Here is a 16,719-nt window from a genome sequence, read left to right on the forward strand (position 1 = left end):
CATTAATAGCTTTTTTGATTTCAACTTGATTAGATTTTAGTTCTTTTATTTCTCCAAAAAGGGCTTTTATATCTCCCAAGAGGGTTTCTCTAATATCTTCCATGCCTTTTTTGAGCCCAGCTAGAACCTTGAGAATCGTCATTCTGAACTCTAGATCTGACATATTACCAATGTCTGTATTGATTAGGTCCCTAGCCTTTGGTACTGCCTCTTGTTCTTTTTTTTGTGGTGAATTTTTCTGCCTTGTCATTTTGTCCAGATAAGAGTATATGAAGGAACAAGTAAAATACTAAAAGTGTGTCAACAACCCCAGGAAAATATGCTTTAACCAAATCAGAAGAGATCCCAAATCGTGAGGGGGGGAGGGGATAAAAAGAGGTTCAGAAAGGAAGAAAAAATAAAAAAGAAAATAAAAAAGGGAAAAGAAACAAATAAAAAAAGAAAACCAATAATGGAAAAATATATAAAGGAAAAAAATATATATATATTAGATAAACTAGTTAAAAAACGTTAAAAAAGAAAAGGGTAAAAGTTAAAAAAATTTAGCAGAAGAAGAGAAAAAAATTGAAAAAGAAAAAAAATTAAATTAACTGCAAGGCTAAAGAATCCTGGGGAGAAAGCCATGAGTTCTGTGCTTTGCTTTCTCCTCCTCTGGAATTCTGCTTCTCTCCTTGGTATTGAAACTGCACTCCTTGGTAGGTGAACTTGGTCCTGGCTGGGTTTCTTGTTGATCTTCTGGGGGAGGGGCCTGTTGTAGTGATTCTCAAGTGTCTTTGCCCCAGGTGGAGTTGCACTGCCCTTACCAGGGTCGGGCTGAGTAATCCGCTCAGGTTTGCTTTCGGGAGCTTTTGTTCCCTGAGCGCTTTCCGTAGAGCTCCGGAGGACAGGATTGAAGATGGCGGCCTCCCAGTCTCCTGCCCAGAGGAGCCAAGAGCCAGGGGCCCCACTCCTCAGTGCGCCCTCAGAGAACAGCACCCAATTATTCCCGTCACCCTGGCCTCTGGCCGCACTCCGAGCTGACTGAGCCTGCAACGGGTTCAAGGTAACCCCGAGCTGAGAGTCACTCCTTGGCTCTGTCTCTGTAGCTGGCTTCCCTGTTCTAATATCTGCAATATGGATTTGTAGGTGTTTGCAATCTTTAGATAAGCTATCTAGCTGATCTCCCGCAACCTGAAGTAGTCTCAGCCTGCTACTTCTCCGCCATCTTGACTCCTCCCCCCTTATGTCTGATTTTTTAACATCATTACGATACAGTAAAAGTCCTTTTCATTCGTTTTTCTTTCAATAGATTCGCTTACTTGACAATATTCATCAATTATAATTTGTGATGTATTATCACAAATAAAAAAAACTTACTTTAGGTTCCAGTCCACCTAAATAGTAATCTCTTTGGTGGCAATGGGATTTTTTCACTGTAGTATATATCAAGGTTATTTTAGTAGGCAACATAAACTAACACTTGCCAGTATAAAAATAAAAGGAGAAAATTTAGTGGAAGAATATTATTGGCACTTGAAATCAATAAAAGGATTGGATAATTAGCAGAAAATCAGAAAACCCTGAAGGCTTGGTTGCAAGTCTATATCCAAGGTCGATCTACATGTTATCATTGTGGTTGTAGGATGGACAGAAGAGCAAGGATTTGGCTAGATTGTCTTCTGAAGTGGAACTGTTCGATGCCCTTCTATTCAAACTTTACATAGATCAAGTTACTTACATAATAGAATAAGTTAGGTGCTGGGCAGATAGCTTATATGTCTTGAATGAAAATAATGAAAGAACATAGGCTCTACTTAATCAGTCTACAGAAATTCTTCTTAAACGAACCAGTCATATTCCATTTTATAACTTCAATCCAACTAATTAAGACAAACAAAAAACAGAGTTTCTTCTTTTATATGTAAGCCCATTACAAAGTTAAAGGTCATCTCATTGAAGAGTTTTTAACATCCTTCTCCAAGTTAAGAAGATAGTTAGCAACATGCCATATTTAAGTTTGATGGGTATTTGCTATATTGCTGTTTTGTCCTTTATATTTTCCAATAGTATTTAATGGTGTTCTTATGAAAGCTTCGTGGTATAGATATGTTTCCTTTAACAAATGAGATGGCTGGGGAAAATGAAATGACTCACCTAAGATCATATAGCTGATAAGCATAGTTGAGATTAAACCTCATTTTTTTTTTTTTTACTTCAATTCCAGCATTTCTAAAACACTGTTTTCTACATGACTTCTCTTCAGGTTGAATATGATTTTTAAAAATTATTATTTGAAGTAAAATATTGAGGCATAATTGCACACTGAATTATTTCATAAATCACATGTAGTGATGAAAATTTCCAGAGTAAAATTCATTTTTTAAGTGTAGATCATACAGTTCTGACTAAATCTATACAGCCAAATAACCACTATGTCAATCAATATACAGATTATTTCCGTCATTAAAGCAAAATCCCTCTTGTCTCCAGTCAATCCTATTCTTCATTTTCTGTCTTTGGCAATGAATAATATAATTTACTTCCTTATAGTTATGTTTTTTCCAGAATATCATATAAATAGAATCACACATTCAAACCTTGATGGCTTCAACAGTATATTCTTCCAAGTTTTAAAAAAGATATAATACACTAGACATTATATGAAAGTATACTGAAATATATTAAAAGGTAATATATTGAAATAATGCATCATGACTAAATAGATTTATTAATAAATTGGAATTTTTGCCTGTAATCAAAATATCAATGTATTTTATTATCACGAAGATAAAAAATAAATAGCAGATGATAATTTTAACAGATGCAGGAAAAAATTAGACAATACATAGAATCCTATGTGCTTAAAAATATCACTACTACAACTATAAAAACCATTGCAAAAATTATTAGGAAATTAGTAATGAGATAAAACAAAATCTTCTATCTGAATAAAAGAATATCTACAAAAGGCCTGTGGCAAAAATAAATCCCTGATGTGGTAAAATATTTATATTTTTTTGTTTGTTTCATGTTTTTATTTAAATTCTGATTAGTTAACATGCAGTGTAATATTAGTTTCAAGTGTAGAATTAATGATTCATCACTTATATACAACACTCAGTGCTCATTATAACATGTACCCTCCTTAATCCTCATCACTTATTTAACCCATCCTCTGCCCACCTCCCCTCTTGTAGCCATCAGTTTGTTCTATAATTGTTTGTTTTCTGGTTTGCTTCTCTCTTACCCCCCCACCATGTTCATTTGTTTATTTACTTCCACATATGAAGGAAATCATATGGTATTTGTCTTTCTCTGGCTTATTTCACTTGGCATAATATTCTAGCTCTATCCATGTCATTGCAAATGGTAAGATTTCATTCTTCATTATGGCTGAGTAATATTCTTGTGTGTGTGTGTGTGTGTGTGTGTGTGTGTGTGTGTATCACCTCTTCTTTACCCATTTATCAGTCAATGGACACTTGGGCTCTTTTCATAATTTGGCTAATATTGATAATGCTGCTATAAACATTGAGGTGCATGCAGCCCTCCATATCAGTATTTTTGTATCCTTTGGGTAAATACCTACTCATGTAATTGCCGGGTCATAGGGTAGTTCTATTCTTAACTTTTTGAGGAACCTCCATACTGTTATCCAGAGTGGCTGCACCAGTTTGCATTCCTACCAACATTTCAAAAGGATTTCCCTTTCCCCACATTCTCGCCCACACCTGTTGTTCCTGTGTTGTTAATTTTAGCCATTCTAACAAGTGTGAGGTGTTATCTCATTGTAGTTTTGATTTGTATTTCCCTGAAGATGAGTGATGTAGAGCATCTTTTCATGTGTCTGTTAGCCATCTGGATGTCTTCCTTGGAAAAATATCTGTTCATGTCTTCTGACCATTTTTTTTCCACTGGATTATTCATTTTTTGGGTGTTGAGTTTGATAAATTCTTTATAGACTTTGGATAGTAACCCTTAACAGATATGTCATTTACAAGTATCTTCTCCCATTCCAAAGTTTGCCTTTTAGTTTTATTGATTGTTTCCTTTGCTGTTTAGAAGTTTTTTATCTTGATGAAGTAAAAATGGTTCATTTTTGCTCAAACATTTACTGTAAAGACTATATTCTACATTTTCCTGGTAAATCTGGTAAGTGCAATAGACAGTAAAGAAAATAAGTTTAAAGAGTTTTGAAAGTGAAATAAAACTCATTATTTTAGATGACATGGTTTTATCTGCAAAATAAAAAGATTAATATTGATCAATGAATTTCAAAATGTTACTATTATAAAAACATAAAAAACCTTATGTCTACATACCAGCAATAACTAGCAATTTTTTTTTTAACTTGTAGCAAGAATCACTATCAATCTTCACTCATTGGTCCAGAGTCCCTTGTGGTGATAGAGGAAGAATCTCAGGTCATGTAGTATCCTACCTATACTTGCAAGTTCACTGGCCAGCCAGCAGACTAAACTCCAAGTTCTAACAGTAGTAATTGAATTTTTTATAATGATAATTCTTCTAAGGACTACTTCAACTAACAACAGCAGAATACACATCTGTCTTAAGATCACATAGCACATTCACCAAGATAAACTATATTCTGGGCCATAAAACACATGTCAACAAATTTAAAAGAATAGAAATCATGCTATGTCTGCTTTCAGAACACAACAGATAAAATGAGAAATAAATAACACAAAGATAATTTAAGATCCCCAAATATAGGAAGATTAAACAACACCCTATTTTTTTTTAAAGATTTATTTATTTGAGAGAGAGAGAGAGTAAAGGCCCATGTAGGAGGGGAAGAAGGAGAAGGAGAGAGAATCCCAAGCAGACTTAACACTAAGCATGGAGCCTGACATGGGGCTTGATCTCAGAACCCTGAGATCATGACCTGAGTGGAAATGAAGATTTGGACACCTAACTGACTATGCTATCCTGATGCCCCTAAACAATACCTTTTTAAACAATACATTGATCAAAGAAAAAAGTCTCAAGACATATTTTTTTTTAAATTGAACAAAATGAAAATAAAAAAATATCAAAATATGTGCGGTGTTTCAAAAGGAGTGCTTAGAGGACAGTGTATAGCACTGAATGCATATATTAAAAAAGAAGAATGACCTAAAATCAACAGCTGCTTTTACTTTAGGAAACTGGTAAAAGAAAAGCAAGTTAAGTCCTAAGTAAACAAAAGCAAAGAAAGAATTAGAATTAGAGTAAAAACCTATGAAATTAAAAAGTTTAATCAATACAGTAAATCAATAAAACCAAACTTTTTTTTTTTATTTCTTTTCAGTGTTCCAGAATTCATTGTTTTTGCACCTCACCCAGTATTCCATGCAATATGTGCCCTTCATAACACCCACCACCAGGCTCACCCAGCCTCCCACCCCTCGCCCCTCCAAAACCCTCAGATTGTTTTTCAGAGTCCATAGTCTCTCATGGTTCATCTGCCCCTCCAATTTCTCCCAACTCCCTTCTCCTCTCCATCTCCCCATGTCCTCCATATTATTTTTTATGCTCGACAAATAAGCAAAACCATATGATAATTGACTCTCTCTGCTTGACTTATTTCACTCACCATAATCTCTTCCAGTCCTGTCCAGATTGATACAAAAGTTGGGTATTTATCTTTTCTGATGGAGGCATAATACTCCATAGTGTATATGGAGCACATCTTCCTTATCCATTCATCCACTGAAGACCATCTTGGTTCTTTCCACAGTTTGGCAACTGTGGTCATTGCTGCTATGAACATTGGGGTAGAGATGGCCCTTGTCTTCACTACATCTCTATCTTTGGGGTAAATACTCAGTAGTGCAATTGCAGGGTCATATAGGGAAGCTCTATTTTTAATTTCTTAAGGAATTTCCACACTGTTTTCCAAAGTGGCTGCACCAACTTGCATTCCCACCAACAGTGTAAGGAGATTCCCCTTTCTCCACAACCCCTCCAACACACATTATTTACTGTCTTGTTAATTTTTACCATTCTAACTGGTATAGGGTGGTATCTCAATGTGGTTTTGATTTGAATCTCCCTGATGGTTAATGATGATGAACATTTTTTCATGTGTCTGTTAGCCATTTGCATGTCTTCATTTGAGAAGTGTCTGTTCATGTCTTCTGCCCATTTTTTGACATGATTATCTGTTTTGTGTGTGTTGAGTTTGAGAAGTTCTTTATAGATCCTGGATATCAGCCTTTTGTCTGTACTGTCATTTGCAAATATCTTCTCCCATTCAGGGGGTTGACTCTGTTTTGTTGACTGTTTCCTTTGCTGTGCAGATTTTTATCTTGATGAAGTCCCAAAAGTTCATTTTCACTTTTGTTTCCACTGTTGGTGGGAATGCAAGTTGGTGCAGCCACTTTGGAAAACAGTGTGGAAATTCCTTAAGAAATTAAAAATAGAGCTACTCTATGATCCTGTAATTGCACTACTGGGCATTTACCCCAAAGATACAGATGTAGTGAAAAGAAGGGCCATCTGTACCCCAATGTTCATAGCAGCAATGGCTACAGTTGCCAAACTGTGGAAAGAGCCAAGATGCCCTTCAACAGATGAATGAATAAAGAAGATATAGTCCATATATACAATGGAATATTATGCCTCCATCAGAAAAGATGAATACCCAACTTTTATATCAACATGGATGGGACTGGAGGAGATTATGCTGAGTGAAATAAGTCAAGCAGAGAGAGTCAATTATCATATGGTTTCACTTACTTGTGGAGCATAAGGAATAACATGGAGGGCATGGAGAAGAAGTGAATTGGGAGAAATGGGAGGGGGAGAGGAACCATGAGTGACTGTGGACTCTGAGAAACAAACTGAGGGTTTTGGAGGGGAGGAGGGTGCGGGGTTGGGTGAGCCTGGTGGTGGGTATTATGGAGGGCATGTATTGCATGGAGCACTGGGTGTGGTGCATAAATGATGAATCTCAGAACACTGGAAAAAATAAAATAAAATTACAAAAAATAAAAATAAAAAATAAAAATTTGAAGGAAAAAATAAAATATGGTCTCTAAAAAATAAAACAAAAAATACATGAAAACACAATACCATTTGAATTTGCACCAAAAAAATGAGATATTTAGGTATAAATCTAACAAAACCTGTAAAAAAATCTATATGAGGAAAATGACACTTTCTGATGAATAAAATCAAAGAATAACTTCATAAATGGAAAATACCCCATGTTCATGAGTAGGAAGACACAATATTGTCAAGATGTCTGTTCTTTCCCAATTGATTACTAAACTTAGTGAAGCCTCAATCAAACTCTTGGTAAGTTATTTTGTGGATATCAACAAACTGATTCTAAATTTTATAGAGAGAGGCAAAACACACAGAATAGTTGACATAATACTAAAGGAAGAAAAACAAAGATGAAGGATTCATACTTATTGACCTGAAGACTTACTATGAAGCAAAAATAATCAAGAAAGTATGGTATTAGTGAAAGAGTAGGCACATATATCAATGAAATAGAGTAGAACCAAGAAATAGACCCATATAAATATGGCCAGCTGATGTTTGACAAAGGAACAAAAGAAATAAAATGAATACAAAATATCTTTCCAAATAATGGTGCTGAAACAAATGGACATCCACATGCAAAAAAAGCGAATCTAGACACAAACCTTACACCCTTCACAAAAATTAACTCAAAATGGATCATAGACCTAAATGTAAAATGCAATTGTATAAAACTTTTAGTAGATAATACAGGAGAAAATCCAGATGCTTGGGTACAATGATGTCCTTTTAGATATAACACCAAAGTCACAATCTATGAAAGGAAAGATTGATAAACTAACTTCATTAAAATATAAAACTTCCTTCAATTTGAGTGATGATGTCAAAAGAAAGACAAGCCATGGACTGTGGGAAGATATTTGCTAAAGATGCATCTGATAAAGGACAGTTATCTGAAAATCAATAGTAAAAATGTCAGCAACTGGATTAAAAAAAAAAAAAAGGAGCCAAATACCTTAATAGACACCTCACCAAAAAAGATATATAGATGGTAAAGAAGCATATGAAAAGACACTCCATATCACATGCTATCAGGGAAATGAAAGTTAAAACAATGAGATAGCACCACACATTGATTAGAATGGGCAAAATCCAGAACATTGACAACACCAAATCCTGGTGAGGATGTGGGCAACAGGAACTCATTCATTGCTGATGAGAAAGGAAACTGATAGAGCAAACCACCCATCAGACTATGGAAAGACAGTTTAGTGATTTCTTACAAAACTAAACATACTCTTACCATATGATTCAATAATCGTGCTCTTCGGTATTTGCCCAAAGAAGCTGAAAACCTATACACAGATATTTATGGCAGCTTTATTTATAATTGCCAAGACTTAGAATCAACCAAGTTGTCCTTTGGTAGGTCAATGCATAAATAAACTATGTTACAATGGACAATGGGATATTATTTAGCATTAAAAAGAAATGAGCTATCAAGCCATGAAATACATGGAGAAATCTTAATTATGCATTATGAAGTAAAAGAAGCCAATTTGAAAAAATTACCTACTAGATGATTCGAATATATGAGATTCAGGAAAAGGCAAAACTATGGAGACAGTTAAAAAAAAAAAAGTGGTTGCCAGAGAGCTTGGGAGGAGGGGGAGATGAATAGGTAGAGCCCATAAGATGTTTAGGGCAGTGAAATACTCTGTGTGATACCACAATGACATATACACATCATTACATCACCATACATTTTTTAAAAAACCCATAGGCCATACAATGCTAAGAGTGAACTGTAATACAGACTTTGGGTGATTATAATGTGTCAATATAAGTTCACCCATACTAACAATCATACCACTTTAGTGGGGGATGTTGATATTTAGGAGGCTATGCATGTGTCAGGGAAAGAGGTATATGGGAAATCTCTGCACTTTCTGTTTCATTTTGCCATTTATCATAAACTGCTCTAAAAATATTATCTTAATTTAAAATTAATAATTTTTATAATATCACCTAAACTTATTAATACCTACAAATAAATCTGAAACTAAAACACATGATTGAGAAGAATTAAATTAGCCCTAAATTAATCAAGGGATATAACACTTCAATGGATTGGAAAACTGGCTATTGTAAAGATACCAATATTCCCAAATAAATGTTTGTAAGTGGATATTGTGAGCTCTAACTCATTTGACCTTATATTTAGGGTTACAGACCCCAAAACTAGTCTGCAGTTGGAATTCAAACACAGACTCATTTTATTTTGAAATATGTAAAGAAATATTACTCATAACTAGATTCTTGCAGTCTTTTCTTTATAGATGCAAATGATATACACCTTGCCACATTAACAAGTAGACAGAAAAATTTTTTTTCAATTGTTTGAACTACCTCTGTATTATACTCAAAAGTTACATGTTGACTTATCATCAAAAACTATTTTTAATGAAGTCTCCACTGACAAATCAAGTTGATCTTCCATCAATATTGTTCAAATCAGAAATTGAAAACTGATTTGCAAAAGGATTTGTTACACAGTTATTTGAATCATTCATTTTCTCAACACCTACATCAATATTGTGAATTGTTCCTATGGTACCTCTGAGATTTTTACATCCCAACACAATCTACTATAATAAATTAAAAGTAGATTAGAGGTTTTCCCTTGTTTTGTGAAGTGTGAGAAAGGTGATTTTTAAAGGGGAGATGGAGAATGTGAATCTGCATAATGATGTAGGCACCCATAGATAAGTTGTAGGCACAAGTATGTATTGAAGATGTGAATGTGGCTATTGAATCCCTCACCACTATTTATATCTCTGAAACTCCTGGGATGTTTTTATGCACTCCCAGGTGTAAACATATGCTAGTTTTATGCGCACTGCACTAAGATAAACTGCATTTTCTTCTGCTTTCCTTAGACACCTTACTTCAGCTCACTGAAATAATCAGGATCTTATAGTAGGCGTGGGATTTCCTCCCATCAATATCTAATTCACCTGAAACTTGAAGATAATTTTGTCTTGAGGTGACAAAAAAGGCACATTGAAACTTTGGAATTATTTTCAGACATACGATACTATTAAAAAGGCCCTAGCTTCAATATTCAAAACATGTTCAATACATAAATAAAAACAGGGAAGTCTTTGCTAAAGGTCAAAGTTGAATGTTATATGTCTGTACTCATAATTACTTTCAGATATATTGATAATTGTATATGTCAGTAGATTATGTGATAGAATGATGTAGTGACTGTATGTGATATAATTATCAAAATAACTGAAAATATTTATAAATTTATATATTAAGACTAAGCTGTTGGTTTCCAAATATCACTATGCATGTAAATCACCTAGAGAGTTAAAAATAGAAATCAAATCAAGAAGTTTTTTATTCTTATTTCAAATCTACTGAATCAAAATCTTAGTGAATGAGGCCACATAATTCTTAAGCACTGTCCTGCTTATATCCATTTGAGAATTATTCTTTAGGGCTACATTCCCTTATATGTGTACATACACACACACATACATATATACATATAAATTCATGCATGCGTACATATATATAATTTTGTGTGTATATATACATATGTAATTATACACAAAAATTGTTCATTAATTTTCAGGGAAGTACTTATTGCACACAATATAAATAAAGTAGCGGCACATTGCCTTATTGTGGTTGAGTTAACATACCCAATCATTCATTCTATTTGCTTCTCTAGTGAACAGAGAGTTGGTCTGAATGCTCACATAAGCCAATGAGAAAAAAAAATCAGAATGTTTAAGAATATGTAAAAGTGTATTGGTCTTCTGTCAATAAGATGATTATTCTCTTTTAGAGAAATAAACAAGTAGAGTACAGGTTTAACTGTGCTAATAGCTATTAAAGAAATTCAGCAAGATTTGGCTTTGGAAGAAGGTGTTAATAGCCATCACTCTCTTTAGCTGACAATGCAATCACCTCAACCTCAAAGTACATGTTTGTGTAACAACTATTCTTGGCCCCTTGTTGTTGTCTTGATAAGCATGTAGGTCTTCACATTATGGTTGATTTTAAGTGATATGGAGACTATTTCACAAAAGAAATTGTGACTACTTTCTATTTAAATTGGGGTCTGGAAGGCTATGTGTAACAGCATACCTGATAATTGGTTCTATTATGAAGCACCGTCCAGGTAGATTTTCCAAGTACCAAACAAAATGCTTAACACTCATTTCCAGGCAAAAACTGCAACGTAGTGCTTCGGCAGCAAAAATTCCCAATTCTAATTGCATAGAGTAAATCCAATTATGTCTTATATAATCCAGATGCTAAACTGACACTTAGAGTATTGCCTGTGAACAATGTGCTGTTCCCCAGGTTTGGAAGAGGAGGTGGGGAGAGGACAAGTTATTTTTTAGCATGAATCTTATAGCATAAATTAAATATTTCTGATAAATTAGATTAATGATAGATTACACTATACAGTGACTTTTTAATAACTCTAATAGTGGATGCAGCTCCTTTGTTAGTACCTTCATAAATAGGTTATACATTTGACATTCAAAGCTTTTGAACTCTTTCCTAAATCAATTACATTTCAATTAATGAAGTTCAGATTATCAGATTTCCACCAGGATCCCCCCAGCCACACACACACCAAAAACAGAAAACTTGAGTGCAATTGTATAGGTCATTCTTGCTCAGCAGTTTGGCAAAGATTCAAATTCTCTAATCACCGGTTTCTTTATCAATCACATGTAGGTAATACTTAATGTGCCTTGTGGGGTTTTGAGGCTTAAATGAAATTATACATGTAACATGTTTAGCCTGATGCCTAGAGCATACTACATTTTCATAAATATCAACTATGATCTGATTTCAAATTATGACGTATGCTTGAATTCTACCAACTGCAATTTTCAGGTGTATTCATTTAACAACCTATTTTTCAGTGTTTGCAACATGCCTTCACTTCTTGCTATTTTGACATAAAAATGAATGCAACACAGATCCCACTTGCCTCGGTTATGTTCCACAGAAGCAGAGCCAGAGGTGAGGATTTATTAAAATATTTATTGACAAATGCTCTTGGGAAAAAGTCATCTAAATACAAGGGGCATATGCCGGGAAAAAGAAGAAGCTATGCAAACTGTTAGAAAAGGTCTAACTCTAGGTTGACCCTTAGGGGATCGAAAGTATCCCTTGGTAAAAGCGCTGGGACTTTGTACCTTGCTGTAGGTAGCTTGCCCTTTCTTTCCTTTCTCTCTCTTTCTTTCTTTCTTTCTTTCTTTTTCTTTCAGTAGTACTTTCAATCACCCACTGATGATTTTCTGAAGAAGGCTACAGACATAATCCCTAAACCAAGGGGGAAGAGGACAGGTATTGACCACATCAATCAAAATGATAGAAGGGATAGAAGGGTCTCAGGGGAATGGAATGAGGCATCCCCAACAGTACCTGCTCTACTACCCATATAAAAAGTCCCAGTCATGGGGTACCTGGGTGGCTCAGTGAGTTAAGCCGCTGCCTTCGGCTCAGGTCATGATCTTAGGGTCTTGGGATTGAGTCCCGCATGGGGCTCTCTGCTCAGCAGGGAGCCTGCTTCCCTCTCTCTCTCTTTGCTTGCCTCTCTGCCTACTTATGATCTCTCTCTGTCAAATAAATAAATTTAAAAATCTTTAAAAAAAAGAGTCCCAGTCAAGTGAAACAGGTAATCAGGCATGATAGTGATGTAAATCATTTCAGTTCATTGTGAAAATGCTCTGACAGAGTACCAGTCCATACTGCTTACAATTTTTCTCCATCTGGCTGTTTTACATCACTGAGCCTTTGGCCCACAAACCCTTACCACCCACACCTTACCTCCAGCCTGCTCAACTCATACTTTTCTTTCAAGACTCAATATAAAGCATTATTACTTTCTGGAAAATCTCTCTGACTTCTATCTCAGCCTCCTTCTACATCTGTTAAAGAAACCTGTTTTAGTCTATGTGGGCTGCCATCACAAAAATATCATATACTGAGAGGTTCATAAACAACTATTCATTTATCATTTAGTCCCGGATGCTAAAAAATCCAAAACTGAGGTGCCAGCAGATTTGGTGTCTGGTGAGGACTGGTTTGCTAGTTCATATACTGCTACTTTTTCATTGCGTCCTCCCGTGGCGGAATGGACAGAAACTCTCTGGGGGTCACTTTTATAAGGTCATTGATCCCACTTACGAGGGCTCAACCTCATGACCTAATTATTTTTCATTCAAAATCCCTCCCCAGCCATATACCGTGACATCAGATGTCAGGATTCAACATATGAATTTGAGTGGGGGCACAAACATTTTCTCTGTAGTACTGCCTATGTACAAAGTTCTCTCATTTATCACGTTTTATTGTAATCACAGGTTATTTTTGGTTCATTTTTCCAACTAAATTGAATACTCTGAAATAAGTATCTGCAAATTCCTCTTTGGTAGATTTAGCTTGATACTTATACATTTTAAATGGCTTAATAAAGGTTTGGTGAATGAATACATAGATGAATAAATAAGCACATTAACATCCCCTGTATCACTATACAAATGTATAATCCATGTATATCTATAATCCCTCAATTTTATGTGAAGTGTACCTATTTATAGCTAGACTGGCACCTAAGATTTCCCCTTATGATATTCATAGTCACTCAGTGCCCGGAAGGTGAATTCAATTTCTGAAACTTTTCTGGAAATATTTCCATAATTCTCTAATGAATTCAACTAAAAATAAATGAATTGAAGAGAAAAAGAGAGAAAGGTGTTTTCACCAGATTTTTCAAAAAAACCCCACAAAGGCAAAGATAAAGCTGATAAAAACAACAAAGAAACAAACAAAAAACCAGGAGACAAGAACAACTATAAGTGGGTTGTTCTAGGACATTACTTACTAGAAAGAGCTTCTGCCTAAGCAATGAGAAAAGAAGATATCTTTGCATTTCTCTGAGAGAAATTGCTGCTTTCAATTCCCTTGGAAGCATAAACTCATTCTCAAGAGATAATTATTTAACATTAATTTCTTGTAGGCTTGTAATAATAAAATGAGTTCAGGTTTTATACCTGAAAGCTTATACTTTAAGAAATTTCAGTGAATTTATATAAGGAACTTATATTTCTATAATCCTGTGAGAATTTACAGGATTTTCAGTAAGTCTGTACTTCTTCATAGGCAATTTCCATATGCTGCCTTGTGTAATAGTTATTTTTTTACAAACTTCATATCTCCCATGCAGGATTCTGACCTCGCGCAGGACCAAAAGTGTTGATTAACATCCAAGAGTCCACTAAGACATATTTATTGAGTTGAACTGACAAAGAAAGTGATCAAACTGAGCAATACTATTTTTAGTCAAAAGAGTTTTGAATAGGCAGAAAATGACTCTATTTGTGTTTCCTTGGCTTGAACAGTGTTGATTGGACTTGAGAAGGAGTCTCTGAATCCTCAAGAAACCTTAAGAAGTGGCTCAAATGCTTTCATCCCTGCAAAAACTGCCAGGCTTCAGATTGCTAATTATCCAAAACAAAATGTGCACTTTTGGCCGCAGCTGCCTCAACTGAGGATCCATGCAAGTAGAGAAGGGAAATAAGGCTGGATTTGATAAAAAGAAGGCATCTACTTGGACCTGGCTTGGTTGAAACTGTACACAACTGAGTGTTCCTTGTGGGCAAACCAAATCCTCTTCTGAGGAAGTATGGATTATTGGTGAAAAGAAATAGATCTTCTTTGGTCTGGCCATGATGCCAACTACAACTCAACAAACTTACCTGTTCTTTAAGGTACCTTGTATTTCCTCCCATATTGCTAACTAGCTTTCCTCTTTTTACCAGGACAACAACCATATTGGATTAGGGGCCCAGCCCACTTCAGTATGACCTCATCTTAACTAACTACTGCTGCAACAACCCAACCTGATTTCCAAATAATGTTACATTTTAAGGTACGGAGAGTTAGGACTTCAATATATGAATTTGGGAGAGATATAATTCAACTGATAACAAAGTTCCTTCACTTGGCTCGTGTGTCCTTTTGATTTACACCCCCGCCCCCAAATAATGTTACATTTTGAGGTACTGGGAATTAGGACTTAAAATGCTGTTGTTTTTGTTTTCTTATTTAGAAATTCTTTATTTGTAGTGTTAAAAAGATGTTCTAGACTCTGTAAGATGCTTCAGGCTTATCTCGTATATTTCCTGCCCCAATTCTAGAATCAGCTATTTCTCAAAGTAGTCCTGGTTCTTTTATTGGAGAATGCTATTAGAAACAAAGATCTAGGAATGCCTGGATGGCTCAGTCAGTTAAGCATCTGCCTTCAGCTCAGGTCATGATCCTGGGGTCCTGGAATGGAGTCCAGGATGGAGGTCTCCGTCAGGGTCCTTGGTTGGCAGATAGCCTGCTTCTCACTCTCCCTCTGCCTGCCACTTCCCCTGCTTATGTTCTCATTCTCTCCCCCCCTCTCTCTCTCTGAAAAATAACTAAAATCTTAAAAAAAAAAAAAAAAAGAGTGGCACCTTGGTGGCTCAGTTGTTAAGGGTCTGCCTTCAGCTCAGGTCATGATCCCAGTGTCCTGAGATCGAGCACTGCATCTTTGGGGTCCCTGCTCAGCAGGAAGCCTGCTTCTCCTATTCTCCCTGTTTGAGTTCCCTCTCTTTTTGTGCCTCTCTCTGTCAAATAAATAAATAAACTCTTTAAAAATAATAATAATAAAGATATAAATAAACAAAGATCTGAGTTCTAGGCATCCTCTTTGCTACTGGGGTGTCATTTTTTTAGGTCCTCTGAAATGGCAAAGTACATGTTTATATTCTAACCTGTGCATATACTTCTATCAATATTTTATTGATATTTGCATCTATATCTACTGCATTTGTATCTATATTAAGTTAAACGTATGTTTTTACTGGTCTCCAACTTTATCCCAACATCACATGGATTATTTTAGCCTACCCCTCCTTGATCTGTCACCGCCCACACCAAAGTTTCTACCATGCATTTACTTACTTGTTTACTTCTGTTATACACATATAGCAGTATCTAATTGTTAACCCATACACCCTTTGGAAACCATTTTATCAACTAGACTACAATAGTTATGTGTAGTTTCCCAGTCTCCATTCATAGCAAAGATATTTAGGTTCCACTTTTTTCCCTACACCCTTCAGTGAAGTTGTTTTGTGTATTTTTAATACATTTAATTTCTCTTGTAATGGCCTCATTCTTTCCTGGGATGCTCGACTTCCTAAATGATTTCTTTTTAATTTGCATATATTAAAGTTCAATTTTATGATATAAAGTTCTACAGGATTTGACAAATTCATACTGTCATGTATCTCTTATTATAGTCTCATCAGAATAGTCTCATTCTCCTAAAAATTCCTTGTGTGTCACACAGTCATCTCTCTTCTCTTCCCCTCAAACAACTTGAAATCATGATATTCTTAGTTGTCTATAATTTTGCCTCTTTGAAAATGTCATCTAATTGAATAATATAGTTATGTAGCATTTTTAGAGTATATTGCTTCTTTCACTAAGGAATATGCCTTTAAAGTTCCTGTATGTTTTTTCATGGCTTGGTCTCTCTCTCTTTCTTTTTTTTTAATTTATTTTTTTTATTTATTTTTATTTTTTATAAACATATAATATATTTTTATCCCCAGGGTTATAGGTCTGTGAATCGCCAGGTTTACACACTACACAGCACTCACCATAGCACAA

Source organism: Lontra canadensis, unplaced genomic scaffold (assembly GCF_010015895.1).
Source record: "Lontra canadensis isolate GAN:19392208 unplaced genomic scaffold, GSC_riverotter_1.0 scaffold1, whole genome shotgun sequence".
Classification (NCBI taxonomy): domain Eukaryota; kingdom Metazoa; phylum Chordata; class Mammalia; order Carnivora; family Mustelidae; genus Lontra; species Lontra canadensis.